Here is a 15775-nt window from a genome sequence, read left to right on the forward strand (position 1 = left end):
TTTGGGTATAGAAGCTGACTTAAAAGTAGGTTTTGAGGTTTGGCCTAACTTGGATTCTCAGAACTTAAATGGACTGTTTCCTATTTCCATGTTCAACTCTGATTATGGATTTTTAATTGTAAATGGAAAACAAACATTGCAGTGAACACTGTGCTTTTACCAGGGGTGCTTAATTCTGTAGTGTTCCTCAGTCTTGAGCAAAAGATTTGGGCTGGAGGGAAACAACAGGTACTCTGTGAGTATATGTGGTTAGTTTGCAATTTGGAGGTTTGCATCTTCGTGCTAAGAAAGCAGGAGGTGGATTGCAGGAAATGTTTATGTACTCATCAGTGAAAATTGGCTAGTCCTGGTTTTCTGTCTGTTATCAAAGACAGGATCTAGCACTTTCAGGGCAGCAGTGATAGGTGGTTTCCTGAAAGGGAAACAAAGCCCACAGGGTGGTGGCAGGGCTGGCAACAAGGGCACAGTCCCACAGTGACTGAACAAGGTGAGCAGGTTTGGTGATGGTAACCAGGGTCAGCCAAGGGTCTGGTGTTGGCCAGACGAGTCTGGGATGATGAAATCTGAAGGTCAAGTCAACAAGACAAGGCCAGGATCAGTGAAGTATGAAGCCTGGCACAGGCATACATGTGCTGCTGTTAAGGCAAGAACCAAGACAAAGTAAGAAGGCCTTAACCAGTCTTCTTGCAGCTTTTTCTGGCAACTAGTTCTCTTCACGCCAGCTGGATTCAATTTTACACATCAGAGCTAGCCTTGTGTGCAGGCAGCCACACCCCTGTTGCAAGGCTACAAAATTTAGTGGTGCGCTGATTGTGCTGGCCTCTTGTTTCTGTTCTGAACTAAAATCATTACAATTTCCTGTTTAAAAATGTATTTAAAGAAGGCCATACGGTATGTAAAGTTCCTCTTTTGGAGGTCATGTAACCTTTGTGAACATATTTATGTGTTAGCTGGGTGGTGGCTAGCTTTTCTTTGTTAACGACCAAAGGTAGAGTTATTATGAATCGTTATGTATCAGTCTGAATACAACTTCTGCATGCTGGAGTGCAGATACTGGTTGGAAAGTGCACACTGAATTTCTTACATTGCCGCATGAAAAATATTAATAGTAATGGAGAAGGATAGCTACTTACTATCATTTTAGGCTTTCAGTTGGTCAGTTAGAGGCTTATCTAGAGCAGACTTCTGCTGAAACAAGAGCTGATAATTTGTATTCATTAAAACTTAAAAGAGCATCATCCTTTCTAAGTGTGTCTTCTAGTTACCTTGAACCAAATAGTCAGTAATCAGTAATACACTGGTTCATTATACTAAGTGGCTGTCAGGTATTAGTGTGACTGTTTCCTGAACCTAACATGCCTCTTTTTCAGGCCACAGGCTTCAGTTACTAAGCTGTGGGTCCATGCCTTTCATCACTTCTATCTGCTGCTTTGTGCTAAACTACCATTACCTTAAAAGATTTTGTTGGAGAGACTAGTTATTAACAATGGTTAGATTTATAGTTTGGGGTGGTTTTTTTTGTCTGCCTGTCATCCTATTGTTATTTGTTGATGCTTTCATGAATAAGAAAATACACTGTTGGAAAAGTCTATCTGTAAGCTTTTTTAGAACTGCTGTGTCTTACTACCTGGGATAATTGGTTTTTTGGATGGAATGCCAGGTAGGATATCTGATGCATCTGGTTTTCTGGCATAGTGTTCTAGCCCGTATTTGAGAACTGAACCTACCAAAACTTGTGATTTATCATCCACTTAATGTCTGAAGTGGGACTGTCATGGACCTAAAGAGGGCTTAAAGACGACATGATCCTTGTACAGTAAACAGTTGAACAGTGCTGGTAAGCTATAGGTTGGAGTGCTTGTGTTCATTCAGTTCAGATTTTTAGACAGGTGGGCTTGTAGAGTGAATCCTACAGGTAATGTCTAGTGAAGGGAGCTTTGCCAGAGTGCTGGCAGCAAGCAAGCAGAATATAAAAAGTAATCTTGGCAGAAAATGATGTCTCAAGTACACATTAGATATGTCATGAGTTACTTTGGAGTAGTAAAGCTAATTGAAACAATAGGTATTTGAAACCTTTGGGTCAAGTGTGTCCTTGGGTGCCCAGAACGGCTTGTTGGCTCCCAAGGTTATGAAACACTTCACACTAATTTATATTATTGCATTTCCTGTTTGGATTTTTTTTCCCCAGTTTCCTGAATGCTGTTTTCTCTTGACAGTTTGTAATGCACTTTGATGTGTGGCATATTCTTTCTCACATTTTCTGCCAACGTTTGTTTCTATTGTCTGACTATGCTAAGTCAGTAATTTTTTTTTTTTTGTCAGCTTGATGCTCCAGATAGCAAATATGTCAAAATGGTTTGTTTGGATTTCAAGGTTCCATTTTCAGCTCTTGTTTACCTTGCCACATACTCACAGCTTCCTCCCACTTCAGCTGCTAAAATTTCACTGCGTATCCTGGAAATATCATCCTGGGTCTTCTTGACCCCAATCCAGTATCAAAAAAAATCTTTTTTTACAGTTTCAATCAGCTCTGTTAGTACATTTTTTTTTTCTACTAGTTTTGGCTGCTTTGTATTTTTTTCTCTTTCATCTCCGCCACCACCTGGGAGTGGAAGGAGAAATGAATCTTTACCATGGAATGTCTCAAAAACTGCAGGCTTTGGAAATAACAATTTCAAAGCTTCATCAAATGGCCATATATTTAGATTACTTTTTTCAACAAATGCAGAAAGAATCTTTTGAGGTATTCAAGTTCCCCTTAAGTTCAAGTATTTTGAGGTATTCAGATTCCTTTGTTAATGTTACTGACCCTAATCCTTGATTTATAAAAAAAGATTACCCTTTGCTCACTCTGTTGCTGCTGTCTTTGTTTTTGTGTAGGTTTAATTACTGTCCTTGTCGTCTGAAGTGTTAACTGTGAAGGACACCGTATTGACTTACATCTAATGTCCGTGCCTGTCTCCATATGAAGTTCCTATCATATTTCTTTAATATTTTTTCTAAGTAGATACTGAAATCCTAGGTCTTAAATCATCAAGAAGTGCTTCTCCCTTGTTAAATTCCACTAAAGTAATATGTTACTTGTTTAGAGTTATCTTAATGCGTTAGCTCTCAAGTGACTTTTTACACTTTTTTAATTTCATTTACTTTCATACTGTAAAAATGTAAATACTGCATCAAGGAGGGACGAAAGGAAAAAGACTTGGTACTAGAAATGCTAGACATGTGTCACCAGAATTTTATGCAAATAGTTATAAACAAAAAAAGCTACATAAAAACAAAAGCTTTATTCTTCATGTAATTGATACTGAAGAAAATTGATACTTTTAGATTTTTAAGAAGTACTGATTGTACAAGTTGAATGCTAGCATAAAGAGTTGTCAAGCTCAAGTATCTCACCTACTCAAATTCACTGTGTTAAATCAGTGTGCTGACAGTTCCAGGAGTCTAACTGAAGAAGTTTCAAATGACCCTTAGCTATTTCAATAGAAGCATGGAAGATGCAGTAGGGAGGATCTAGGAATTGATATCTTGTGTCCAGAATAAGTTTGAGTATGGTGAAATTTCCAAAGATAACTGACTGATATTTAAACAGATTGCTTTTCACATCTGCAGAGCAGGTCAGGAGGAAATCAGTTTAGTGATACAGATAAATCCAGTGATACAGATGAACTTGGAAAGATAGTGAAACCATGCAAAAAAAACCTCCAAAACACCCAAGCAAACACACCCCCCCACCCTCCCCCCCCCGCCAAACAACCAGCCTTATTCAAATGAAGTAAAATGTCTTCTCCTTGGATTCTGATACTGTTAAACACTGAAGTTCAGTTTATGGTGTGGTAATACATACTTAAAATATAACTTTACTTTTCGAACCTGAAGTGTTAGGACTTGTCAGGTGGAGCTGATTTCATTGTGAAGGCCTTAATATTTACAAAATACTGTGCTGAGTAGGTAAATTACAAAAGGGAACGATGTGTTAAAAATCTAGTGTACAACAGAAAACGTAGAGGGTCTACTTGGAGAGAAAGGATTTGCTCATAATGAGGAAAGAATGAGACCTCCATTCTTTAGTACTTGAGATAGAACCACTATTGCCCAGGTGAGTATCTCCAGAGAGGACGCCTTCAACACTGGAGCGGGGGAAAGTACAGCCTCCAGGAGCCTCAGTTCTGAGTGGCAAGAGCCACCGAAGGAGCCTCAAGTCCTCAACAGGACTTGCCCAGGAAGCCAGCAGCTCAGCTGATGCGAGCAGTGGCTCACAGGGGGCGGTGCCAGGGGTGAAGGCACCAGCCCTCAGTGGGGAAAAACCCATCCCAGGGAGCGCGAGCGATCAGGAGCACGGCGAACAGGGCGTGTCACATCAGTCAGGGCGTGGCGTGGCAGTTTGCGCAGGCAGGGCAAGCGGGCAGCGAGCGGGATGGTGAGCGCTCACCTCAGGATCAGGGCCCGATCTGGGAGCTCTGCTCTGGCTGCCCCGGTGGTGGCAGCGTCGGCACCAGGCAGAGCCGATGAGAAGGGAAGCTGCAGCGCAGAGCTCGAGGTGTAGAAAGTGCCTCCACTGGTCTCTAGAGGCAAGGGTGCACAATGGACAGGGCTGCACTCGGTGTGCCTGGTGAAGGTCCTCCTGCAGCAGGGGCTGACCTGCGGGAGCCTGTTGGTAAGCTAAAAGATGCCAGAGAAGCTGCGAGGAAGCTGGACTGCTTGCTCCAGGCCCAAACTATGCAGGGGCCAGAAGTGTCCATCATTGCTCATACAGGAAAGAAGGAGGGCATTAACCCAGGAAGCTGGGAACTAGTAACAAAAAAAACCAACAAAAAAAGGAGGAAGAGGACAATTAATGGCAAGGGGCTTCCTCCTAAATCCAATGTCGCCACCCAGAACCGCTTTGCAGTTCTGCAGGGGGCTAACGAGGAAACACCCACTGCACCAAATGAACATTGTGCTGATGCAGCAGTAAAGAGGAGCACTACTGGTGCCTCCAGGAAAAAGCAGCGGGTCATAGTACTAGGTGCCTCTACTTTGAAAGGCACAGAGGCAACCATCTGTTGGCCTGACCCAGTCTCGAGGGAGATGTGTTGCCTGCCAGGGGCTCGGATCAGGGCTGTTGCTGAGAGGCTGCCTGGTCTAGTAAGTCCTGCCAACTACTACCCCCTTCTAGTGGTCCATGTGGGTGCTAGCGATATACACAGCAGTAGCCTGGAGAACATTAAGAAGGACTACAGAGCCCTGGGAAAGGTGGTTAGGGGCTCTGGAGCTCAGATAGTTTTTTCATTGAGTCTCCAGGATAAAAGGGAGGACCTTAAAAAAGCTAGGTGCATTTGGCCGGTTAATAAGTGGTTAGAACAGTGGTGCCATAGTCATGGGTTTGGCTGTTTAGAACATGGGACTGGATTTGGGAAGCCAGGTCTGGTGGAGCTGGTCTGACAAGAGGGAGAACTGTTTTGGTAGGAGAGCTGCCAGGCTGGTCAAGAAAGCTTTAAACTAGATGTGTTGGGGGAAGGGAGCATCGATCTGTCCCAACACTCCCAGTCAGTTGCCAGCACCTGTAATAAGTACTTGGAGTGATGTAGAGATGTTTCAGCTGCTCCAGCCATTGAGTCAGCTGCATTTGGAGCTCGGCTAAGGTGCCTCTATACAAATGCCCGTAGTATGGGGAACAAACAAGAGGAATTAGAGATGTGTGCAAGGCTATGGGGATATGATGTTATTGGTATCACAGAAACATGGTGGGATGGCTCCTATGACTGGAGTGTTGGAATGGAAGGTTATAGGCTCTTTAGAAAAGGCAGGCCAGGCAGACGGGGAGGGGGCGTTGCTATTTATGTCAGTGATAGGCTGGAGAGTATGGAACTGTGCCTGGGGACCGGTGATGAGTCAACAGAGATGTTGTGGGTCAGGATCAAAGGGAGAACAGCGATGGGGGACATTACGGTGGGGATCTGTTACAGGCCGCCTGATCAAGAGGACTCTGTGGATGAAGCGCTCTACAGACAGATAGCAGCAGCCTCACGCTCGCAGGCCCTTGTCCTCATGGGGGACTTCAACCATCCTGATATCTGTTGGAGAGATGGTATGGCCCGGCACAAGCAATCCAGGAGGTTCCTCAATTGTGCGGAAGACAACTTCCTCTTTCAAGTAATAGAGGAGCCGACAAGGAGAGGTGCCATGCTTGACCTCGTGCTCATCAACAGGGAGGGACTGGTTGGAAGTGTGGTGCTCCAGGGCAGCCTTGGCTGTAGCAATCGTGAAATGGTCGAGTTTGAGATCTTCAGGACAGTGAGAAGAGCATGCAGCAAGCTCACTGCCCTGGACTTCAAGAAAGCAGACTTTGGCCTCTTCAGGAACCTCCTTAGTAAGGTTCCATGGGATATAGTCCTAGAGGGCAGGGGGGCCCAAGATTGCTGGTCGATATGCAAGGATCACCTGCGACATGCTCAGGAGTGTTGTGTCCCGACTAGAAGGCAGTGCGGCAGGAGGGCCAGAAGACCTCCATGGATGGACACGGAGCTGCTTAGGAAGCTTAGAGGGGAAAAACAAGTTTATGGAAGGTGGAAGTGAGGACAGGCAGCCTAGGAAGTATATAGGAATGTTGCCTGGGAAGCTAGCGACCAGGTTAGGAAAGCTAAGGCCCAGCTAGATTTAAATCTGGCAAGGGATGTGAAAGATGACAGGAAAGGATTCTGTAGGTACGTAGCAAACAAAAGACACACTAGGGACAATGTGGGCCCTCTCCGTAAACTATCGGGAGAACTGGCTACCATGGATTTGGAGAAGGCTGAGGTTCTTAATGACTTCTTTGCCTCAGTCTTCACTAGCAAATGCTCTGACCACACCACCCAAGTCTTGGAAAGCAGATGCAGGGACTGTGAGGATGAAGACCTTAGGCCCACTGTAGGAGAGGATCAGGTTTGAGACCATCTTAAGAACCTGAACGTGCACAAGTCCATGGGACCTGATGAAATCCATCTGCGGGTCCTGAGGGAGCTGGCAAATGAAGTTGCTAAACCACTGTCTATCATATTTGAAAAATCCTGGCAGTCAGGTGAAGTTCCCGATGACTGGAAGAAGGGTAATATAACTCCCATCTTCAAGAAGGGGAAGGTGGAATACCCAGTGAACTACAGACCAGTCAGCCTCACCTCTGTGCCTGGCAAAATCTTGGAACAGATTCTCCTGGAAAGCATGCGAAGGCACATGAAAAACAGTGAGGTTGTTGGTGACAGCCAACATGGCTTCACTAAAGGGAAATCCTGCCTGACCAATTTGGTGGCCTTCTATGATGGGGCTACAGAACTGATGGACAGGGGCAGAGCAGTTGACGTCATCTACCTGGACTTGTGCAAAGCGTTCGACACTGTCCCGCATGACATCCTTGTCTCTAAATTGGAGAGACATCAATTTGATAGATGGACCAGTCGGTGGATAAAAAACTGGCTGGATGGCCGCACACAGAGTTGTGGTAAATGGCTCAACGTCCAGTTGGAAAACAGTAACGAGTGGTGTTCCTCAGGGATTGGTGTTGGGACCTGACTTGTTCAACATCTTTGTCGGCGACATGGATAGTGGGATTGAGTGCGCCCTCAGCAAGTTTGCCGATGACACTAAGCTGTGTGGTTCGGTTGATACGCTGGAGTGAAGGGATGCCATGCAGAGGGACCTTGACACGCTTGTGAGGTGGGCCGATGCCAACCTTATGAAGTTCAACCAAGCCAAGTGCAAGGTCCTACACCTGGGTCGGGGCAGTCCCAAGCACAGCTACCGGTTGGGCAGAGAAGAGATTCAGAGCAGCCCTGCAGAGAAGGACTTGGGGGTGTTGGTTGAGGAGAAGCTTAACATGAGCTGGCAGTGTGCGCTTGCAGCCCAGAAAGCCAACCGTATCCTGGGCTGCATCAAAAGAAGAGTGACCAGCAGGTCAAAGGAGGTGATCCTGCCCCTCTACTCTGCTCTCGTGAGGCCTCACTTTCAGTACTGTTTATAGTTCTGGTGACCTCAACATAAAAAGGACATGGAGCTGTTGGAGCAGGTCCAGAGGAGGGCCACGAGGACAATAAGGGGGCTAGAGCACTTCCTGTATGAAAACAGGCTGAGAAAGTTGGGGCTGTTCAGTGTGGAGAAGAGAAGGCTGTGGGGGACCTCATAGCAGCCTTCCAATAGCTGTAGGGGGCCTATAAGAATGCTGGGAAGGGACTCTGCATTAGGGACTGTAGGACAAGGGGAAATGGCTTCAAACTTAAACAGGGGAAGTTTAGATTAGATATAAAGAAGTTATTCTTTACAGTGAGGGTGGTGAGGCACTGGAACAGGTTGCCCAAGGAAGTTGTGAATGCTCCATCCCTGCCAGTGTTCAAGGCCAGGTTGGACAGAGCCTTGGGCCACATGGTCTAGTGCAAGGTGTCCCTGCCCATGGCAGGGGAGTTGGAACTAGATGATCTTAAGGTCCTTTCTAGCCCTGACTATTCTATGATTCTATGGTGGTTGTAGAGTTAATCATAATGCAGTTATAAGATGTGACTTTTTTGTGTGCATGTAAATTAATCTGTTTATGGCATGTGAATTTTAATTGGGGATGATAAACTTCAGTTGTTTATGGAATTTTGGACTCTTTTGTTAGTGCTTAATATAAGCACATCTATAAAATGGAGACTTGTGTTTATGATTTTGCACATTAGTTTTTGAAAGAAGCCTATGTGATCAGCCTACCTATACCATGCAAGATAGGAGGGGGGACAAGGGGGTGTGTGTGTAGGGGAAGCTTTACATTCACTAGCATTCAAAGGCAGAAAATTACTTTATTATTTAATACAGTAATTATTTAATATTAATTATCATTTAAAATTACTTTAAAGTGCCAATGGTGGAGGTATGCGAGACCTCACATTTTCTATTTGTTTTGCAAAACAGAAAAGTACAATAGAAGCAGACCTGTAGAGTGAAACAGTTGTGGGTGCCTGAATTCACTGAGAGTATTTTATTTAGGAGTCTTGCCTGGTCCGCTACTAAAACACCTATTAGCTGTTAGAGTATTCTGGAGGCCATCTTTCAGGTTACCTTGTGTTGAAGGCAATCCAATTTGCAGATTTGGAGTGAACCTCTATGTTACTAACTGCTGCAGTGCAAATAGACTGAAGCTCCCTTTATTGTGATATATTACAGTTCTAGGACTTCACATAGTGTCTGTTGAAATCAAGTTCACAGCAGGTGCCTGTCTTAGGCACATGCATAGATAACTAACTGAAGGACAGAGCTAATGAGTCTGCATTACATTACATGATGCTTTGGCATGACTTAATTTTTACTTCCACAGGGAAGCAAGCTGCTGGAACACATCAGAGATGCCATCTAGGGCACATGGTAAGGCACTGAAATGCAAGGCAAACTTCAGTTAAAAAAAAAAAAAACAAACCAAAACCCTCCCCAAAATCCACCAGTACCCCATCTCCACCACCGCATCCTCCCCCCAAAAAAACTAAAAACCAAACAAAACCAAAAAGAAACCCAACAAAAAAACCCCCACAAAAACCCCAAAACCCACACAAAAAACCCACCAAAACCAAGCAAAAACCCACCACCCCCCCAAAAAAGCCCACTAAAAAAACCCCAACATCCTGCACACTACATCTTTATTGTAGATATATCCAGAGAAGACCTTATGATGCTAAGCTATGTGCAGGAAGTAGGGATGATCAAGCGATCTACGTCAGAAGTTTAGCAGTGATTCAGGTTTGAAGAGTAAGGTATATAGCTTTAAATGGGCAAGAAAGTCTGCCAGAAGGATTCCACAGCAGCTTTTTAGAAACATACAGCAAACAGAAGAGAAGTGTCAGAAAAAAGGCTGAAACTGAAAGGGCAACTTGAGATGGAAATGAATCAGACCTTTTGTGCTTGAGGTTGTAGTGTGAAACATCTGTAAGCTCTGAGTTTATAATTGCCCCAAGCTTCTCCAGAACTGTAATATTTGTGATCACACGAAGACATACTGACAAGCCTATACTACAGATACATTATAAACATGGCTCAGATAAACAAAATAAATATTGTACTTCAAACCATCTGTATCATACCAAGTCAAGCTTATTCGATCTTAAGTTCATTATACAAATAGAGCTTCATGTTGCCAGCACATTTTTGGAGTTGTTGAACAGGTTAATACAATTCAGTATGAAAAAATGAGCTGACAAGAAAACACTTTGAGTTGGAGCAGGCAGCTTCTTGTAGTTGCTAGTAATTAGGCTTTGTTGTCTGGGCCACCTTCTTATTTGACTTAGCAAATTTTCATTTGAACATGCAACTGTTACAAAGCATATGGCCTGCCATCCTAATCCCATGTGCTGGATGATAGCTGGCAGTTACCTGTGCAGGATTCAGACTATGACATTACAGAATGATTTAGACTGTACAGCTAAATAGGCATGCCTGGAATTTTAAAGGTCAACAGTAGTACATTTGCTAAAATGTACTGTTAAAATAGTACATTTTAATGCTTCCAGTCTTCCATAGGGTTTTAACTTAAACTGGTTTTGTACAGAATTTGGGATTTAATGGAGAATTATGGGTACTATGGACATATGTATACTATTGAACATTATTGCAACATTCAGCTTTATTTGAATAGTGCCACTTCAGTATTATAAATACTACTTTTTGTATTGTAATGCAGATGGTTTTGGATAGGCTGCAAATCAATTTAAGCAGCTTAAATCTAGGAAATTACAGGTCTTCACAGTAGTCTTTTGGGAAACTGTTCTAATCAAGAAGTTTTATAAATTTGCTACACACTTTTCACAGTGCATGCTTTCCTTGACAATAGTAAACTAAGAATAAAATATTTTGTCTCAAGAAGCTTCTTCATTTCTTGAAATTTAGTTTGAGGGTGCCTTCTCCTAAATCCAGCAGGCCTCTGTTTAATTTATTACTTTGGTTAACTGAATGCACTTTCGTCCTGTTAAGAGCCTGAAATTGTTAAAATTCTTGTCCATCTAAAAGGCTCTTAACACTTTGAGGATTAAAGTTCAAGGGTTTTTTTTTTCTTTTCCAGAGAACGCTAGCTTCTAAAACCAAAAAGATCTCTTAAAATTTAAGAAGGAAGATCAAGAGGACTCCATGGAGTGTTAACAATTTCAGTTTCTTCAAGCATAAACATCAGTGCCAGTCTTTTATCAAGCACATACAGAGCAGCAGAAGGTTGCATGGTGAAACATACTGACTGCAAACAAAAATTGATGTTTTGGGAAAGCGAATCAGGAGTTTCATCATGTCTAAAGCCAAAGAAGATCTGCTGAACCTTTATGTTAAATATTTCCATGTTAACTCCAGAAGAGGTGGTTTTGTTTTAGACACAATGCAGTGCTGTGCAAAGATGCTAGTTTGGCTCTTAGGAAAAAAAAAAAAAGTCCAACAGCAGTAGCCCGAAATCTCAGTTGTCGTTACGAGTATTTTGGCCTGAGCTGATTTTCAGTTTAGCACTCAGCCCATACCACAATAAATTCACATCTACCTGTATAGATCAAGCATTGTATTTTGTCAGACATGGTGGTACAAGGAACAAGCATTAGTATTGATGCAGCAAATGTTATTACTAACATTTTTTTATGTTACATTAATTCAGTCTCGTTGGGAGCAGTAAGAATTTTAAGAGGCACTTTAAGTCTCTAAGATTTGTGATACTTCAAAAATAAAATATTTGCTTATATTTTGAGTAAATGAGAGTATTATTTGAGTAATTATTCTAATTAAAGTAAATCCCCGAGTGTTCTGCCTCTTCCACTTGATGACAAGCTTCGAAACCAAAATCACAGTCACAATCACAAAATATCCATAGAACAAGAGCATGTATGTCCTATCTTTCTTTGCATTTTTCTCTTTGACTCTGTGTTTTAGAAACCCAAACCAAAGCACACAAACAAAAAACCTCAACCAGAGCAACTCAAAACCAAAACTATTTACTAGCAAAAATGATTTTGCCAATGAGTCATTCATTAAATATGCTGTTAACCAAGCATCCTTCCATTATCCTCTTTTAGGAAAACATCCAAACCCTTCCATTCAAGTTTGAAAATAAAGGATATCTGTAAAGAAATCCTTGCTGAAACTCCTTCCACCAGAATGCTGGAGAACACTTAAAAATGTATGCTACAGAAAGTTTCTGATTACTATGAGATTTATGTTTTCATCTGACAGGTTTTGGTGTTCAGAAATACTGACAAAGTTCTTTTGAGACATGCCTTCTTAAATATTGCATTTAAATGGAAAGTCTGTACTTTACAACTTCATGACTTCAGTGATACGTAACTGCTAACATTGTTCGGAAGATTTGCTAATCATCAGCTGAAGTAATTTGATCGTCTGTGTTACCGATATTGTAAGCTAGGATTCATTATTCATGCTGGGAGTTAGATAGCTGGGACTTTTTACAAGGGCATGTGTTGGCAGAAGGGGTAATGGCTTTAAACTGAAAGAGGGTAGATTAGATTAGATACTAGGAAGAAATTCTTCACTAGGAGGGTGGTGGGACACTGGCACAGGTTGCCCAGAAAAGCTGTGGATGCCCCATCCCTGGCAGTGTTCAAGGCCAGGTTGTACAGGGCTTTGATCAACCTGGTCTAGTGGAAGGTGACTCTGCCCGTGGCAGGGGGGTTGGAACTGGTTGATCTCTAAGGTCCCTTCCAATCCAAACCATTCTAAGATAATTTCTTTCCAACTATAGGTCAGCCTGGTAGGTATATCAGTTAAAACTTTACAGAAAGAAATAGTAAAATCATGGCTTTAATTTGTAATATCTAATTCCCCTTTTTTATAAGGATTTTTTTTGGGGGGGTGGGGGTGTTTCCCCCCCCCCATCTTGCTGGTTTTAAAATTTTGGTAACCCTTTAGAAATAGAAAGGGAATAATGCACAAAGTTATGGGAAGATGTCCCTGCGCTAGCTTAAAAAGGAAAATAATTTTGCATTGTCTAAACATGTATTGCATTTCAACTGTATTTTTCAATAATGATGCTAGGTGCCTAATTAACTGAATATCTTTTTAATAGAGAATTGCTCTTTCAGTGTCCAAAACTAAAGCAGCAGGCACTGAAACAAACTAGCAACTGAATGATTTCATAAGTCATGTTTTCCTTACTCTCTCCTTCCCTTTGGTTGATTATTTTCCTTGGAACTCATTTCTTGCTAAACTGTGAGGCAGCCATTGTCTTCAGAGGTCATTAACATTATTCAAACTAGGAAAGCAGTTGAATTTTTTTTTCTGTTCTCCTCAGACAATTCTCAGATCCGGAAGTACACCACTGTAACTGGCAACAAGCAGGTTTTTAGAGGCAGAATGCACTTAAGCTTCTGCATAAGCACTGCCTTAGACATGCATAACAGAATTAATTCTAACTCCTGATTTTAAAATTATTAAATTAATAAGAAATTTGAAGTATGAATTCAAGGGAAAGCTCATTTCATATATTCCCTTCATGATGCAGAGAATGTTCATGGTTTGTCGGTATATGTTTCCAACTCGCCAGTTATGTTTTAGTAGTCATCAGTCCAGCTTTGAACTTAGTTTTGGAAATATAAAATAAAATTGATCCTCATAATCACATTAGGCATAGCAGAGATTGCTATTTTAGAACACAAATACCAATCAAAAGGATGTCCACCTAAGCCAAACTTAGAACTTCCCTGAATTTCACTACTAACCATGTGACACCAAGCTATGTGGTGTGGCTGGACGCACTGAAGGGAAGGGATGTTGTCCAGAGGGACCTTTACACGTTTGAGAGGTGAGCCAATGCCAACCTCATGAAGTTCAACCAAGCCAAGTTCAAGGTCCTACACCTGAGTCAGGGGCAATCCCAGGCACAGCTACAGGTTAGGTGGAGAAGTGATTCGGAGCAGCCCTACAGAGGAGGACTTGGGCATGTTGGTCGATGAGAAACTGAACATGAGCCAGCAGTGTGCACTCGCAGCCCAGAAAGCCAACCATATTCTGGGCTGCATCAAAAGGACTGTGACCAGCAGCTTGAAGGAGGTGATCCTGCCCCTCTCTTCTGCTCTTGTGAGACCCCACTTGGAGTACTGTGTGCACTTCTCCTGTCCTGAATATAAGAAGGACATGGAGTTGTTGGAGCAAGTCTGAAAGAGGGCCGTGAGGATGATCAGGGGGCTGGAGCACCTCCCATATGAAGACAGGCTGAGAAAATTGGGGCTCGTTCAGCCTGGAGAAGAGACAGCTGTGTGGAGACCTCATAGCAGCCTTTCAATATCTGAAGCTGGCCTACAAGGATGCTGGAGAGGGACTCCTCATCAGGGATTGTAGCAATAGAGGTGATGGGTTTAAACTTAAATGAGGGAGATTCAGGTATAAGGAAGGTATAAGGAAGAAGTTTTTTACTGTGAGGTTGCCCAGAGAAGCATCAAGCTGTTCTCAGGCTAAAGTTAAAAACACAGCACTGCACCAGCTACTAGGAAGGAGAAAAATAACTTACAGCTGAATCCAGGACACCCTGGCAGTGTTCAAGGCCAGGTTGGACAGAGCCTTGGGAAACAAAGTCTAGTGTGATGTGTCCCTACCCATGGCAGGGGGATTGGAACTAGATGATCTCAAGGTCCTTTCCAACCATAACCATTCTGTGATTGTGAACTTGCAAATTCTAAAATTATAATCTTATAATAGCAAAAAATACGCACTTAATTGTAACTTTACAAAAATCTCAGAACAAGGACTACTTTTTAACAAAGATTTACATGTCAAAGTTGTGAACACTGAGAAAAGTAGGGAAGGTGAGATAAATTCCCAGAGGCCAGGGCAGAAGCAGCATTTCTGCCCTCAGTACAAGCTGTGCAATGACAAAACCCACAGCACTATGAAGGAACTCTGCCAGCAGTGAAAGGAGGGAGAGCATGCGCCCTGGCTTGAGACGTCTGAGGAGCGCGGATGGGAGTAATCAAACCCTGTGTAACGCTGCATCTTAATCTTTGGTTTCTGTGGAACTGGAAAACAGCAGCATACTTTCAAGCGTTTTGGCTATACGTATGTTTGTAGATTAAATGATGTCACGGGTAAGGATACAGGAATTAAAAAAATTGTGTATATTTTAAATGTCAGAATGATCATAAGCACAGCTTTGGGACAAGACAGCTAGCATTCTTCTAAGCAGAGCATGGGAGCCAGGCATGGGGCAGGCATCATTTCATACCAATAGTTTTCTTGTGGGCACTTGCCATGGATGCTAAAGCACTTTATAGCCACAGTGAGTCTGTGCCAGCTGTGTCAGGATAGAGAGAAAAGGCCCTGGAAGTGTTAAGTTTAATAACCTAGATATGTCCAGAGAGATCCTGTGAGAACAGGTATGGAGCCAAGAGGTGAGACAATGGAGAAACAAGGTACTGTGAGCTCCTCTCTCCCTTCATGTCCATTGCTGCCTCTGCAATCGAGTTTGCTCTGTTCTTTGTTGGTAACAAAAGCTCCATGTTACCATTATACCGCTGCTTAGACAAGCAAGAAACTTTAAAGTAGTAGAAACAGTAGAACAGATTAGTCTTATATTGCTTAATATGTAGTGGTTATGGTCTTTATTTTATTTCCTTAAAATAAGTGGTGTCATAATGGTGCATCCAGTAATAAGTATTACTGATGTTATATCTGCTGATAACTACTATAATCAGGAAATAAACTGATTATAGCCCACTTGTATATCTTCAGTTCATACAATCTATTTTCTGGACTATTAAAAAAATATTGATTGATTTGGATCAGGGTAAGGCATATGTTTCAAGTTTGTTAGATTGTA

At 42.5% G+C, this 15775-nt stretch overlaps 1 long non-coding RNA gene across 1 annotated transcript; it reads left to right on the top strand.

The window, feature by feature from the left end:
• The first annotated feature begins 7683 nt into the window (after positions 1-7683).
• LOC115609742 lies at positions 7684-13927 on the top strand. Its single transcript, XR_003991976.1, has 2 exons — positions 7684-7716; positions 13830-13927. It is a non-coding gene; the product is annotated as an uncharacterized LOC115609742 (long non-coding RNA).
• The last annotated feature ends 1848 nt before the right edge of the window (positions 13928-15775 follow it).

The sequence above is a fragment of the Strigops habroptila genome, chromosome 6 (genome assembly GCF_004027225.2).
Source record: "Strigops habroptila isolate Jane chromosome 6, bStrHab1.2.pri, whole genome shotgun sequence".
In the NCBI taxonomy this organism is placed as follows: Eukaryota; Metazoa; Chordata; class Aves; order Psittaciformes; family Psittacidae; genus Strigops; species Strigops habroptila.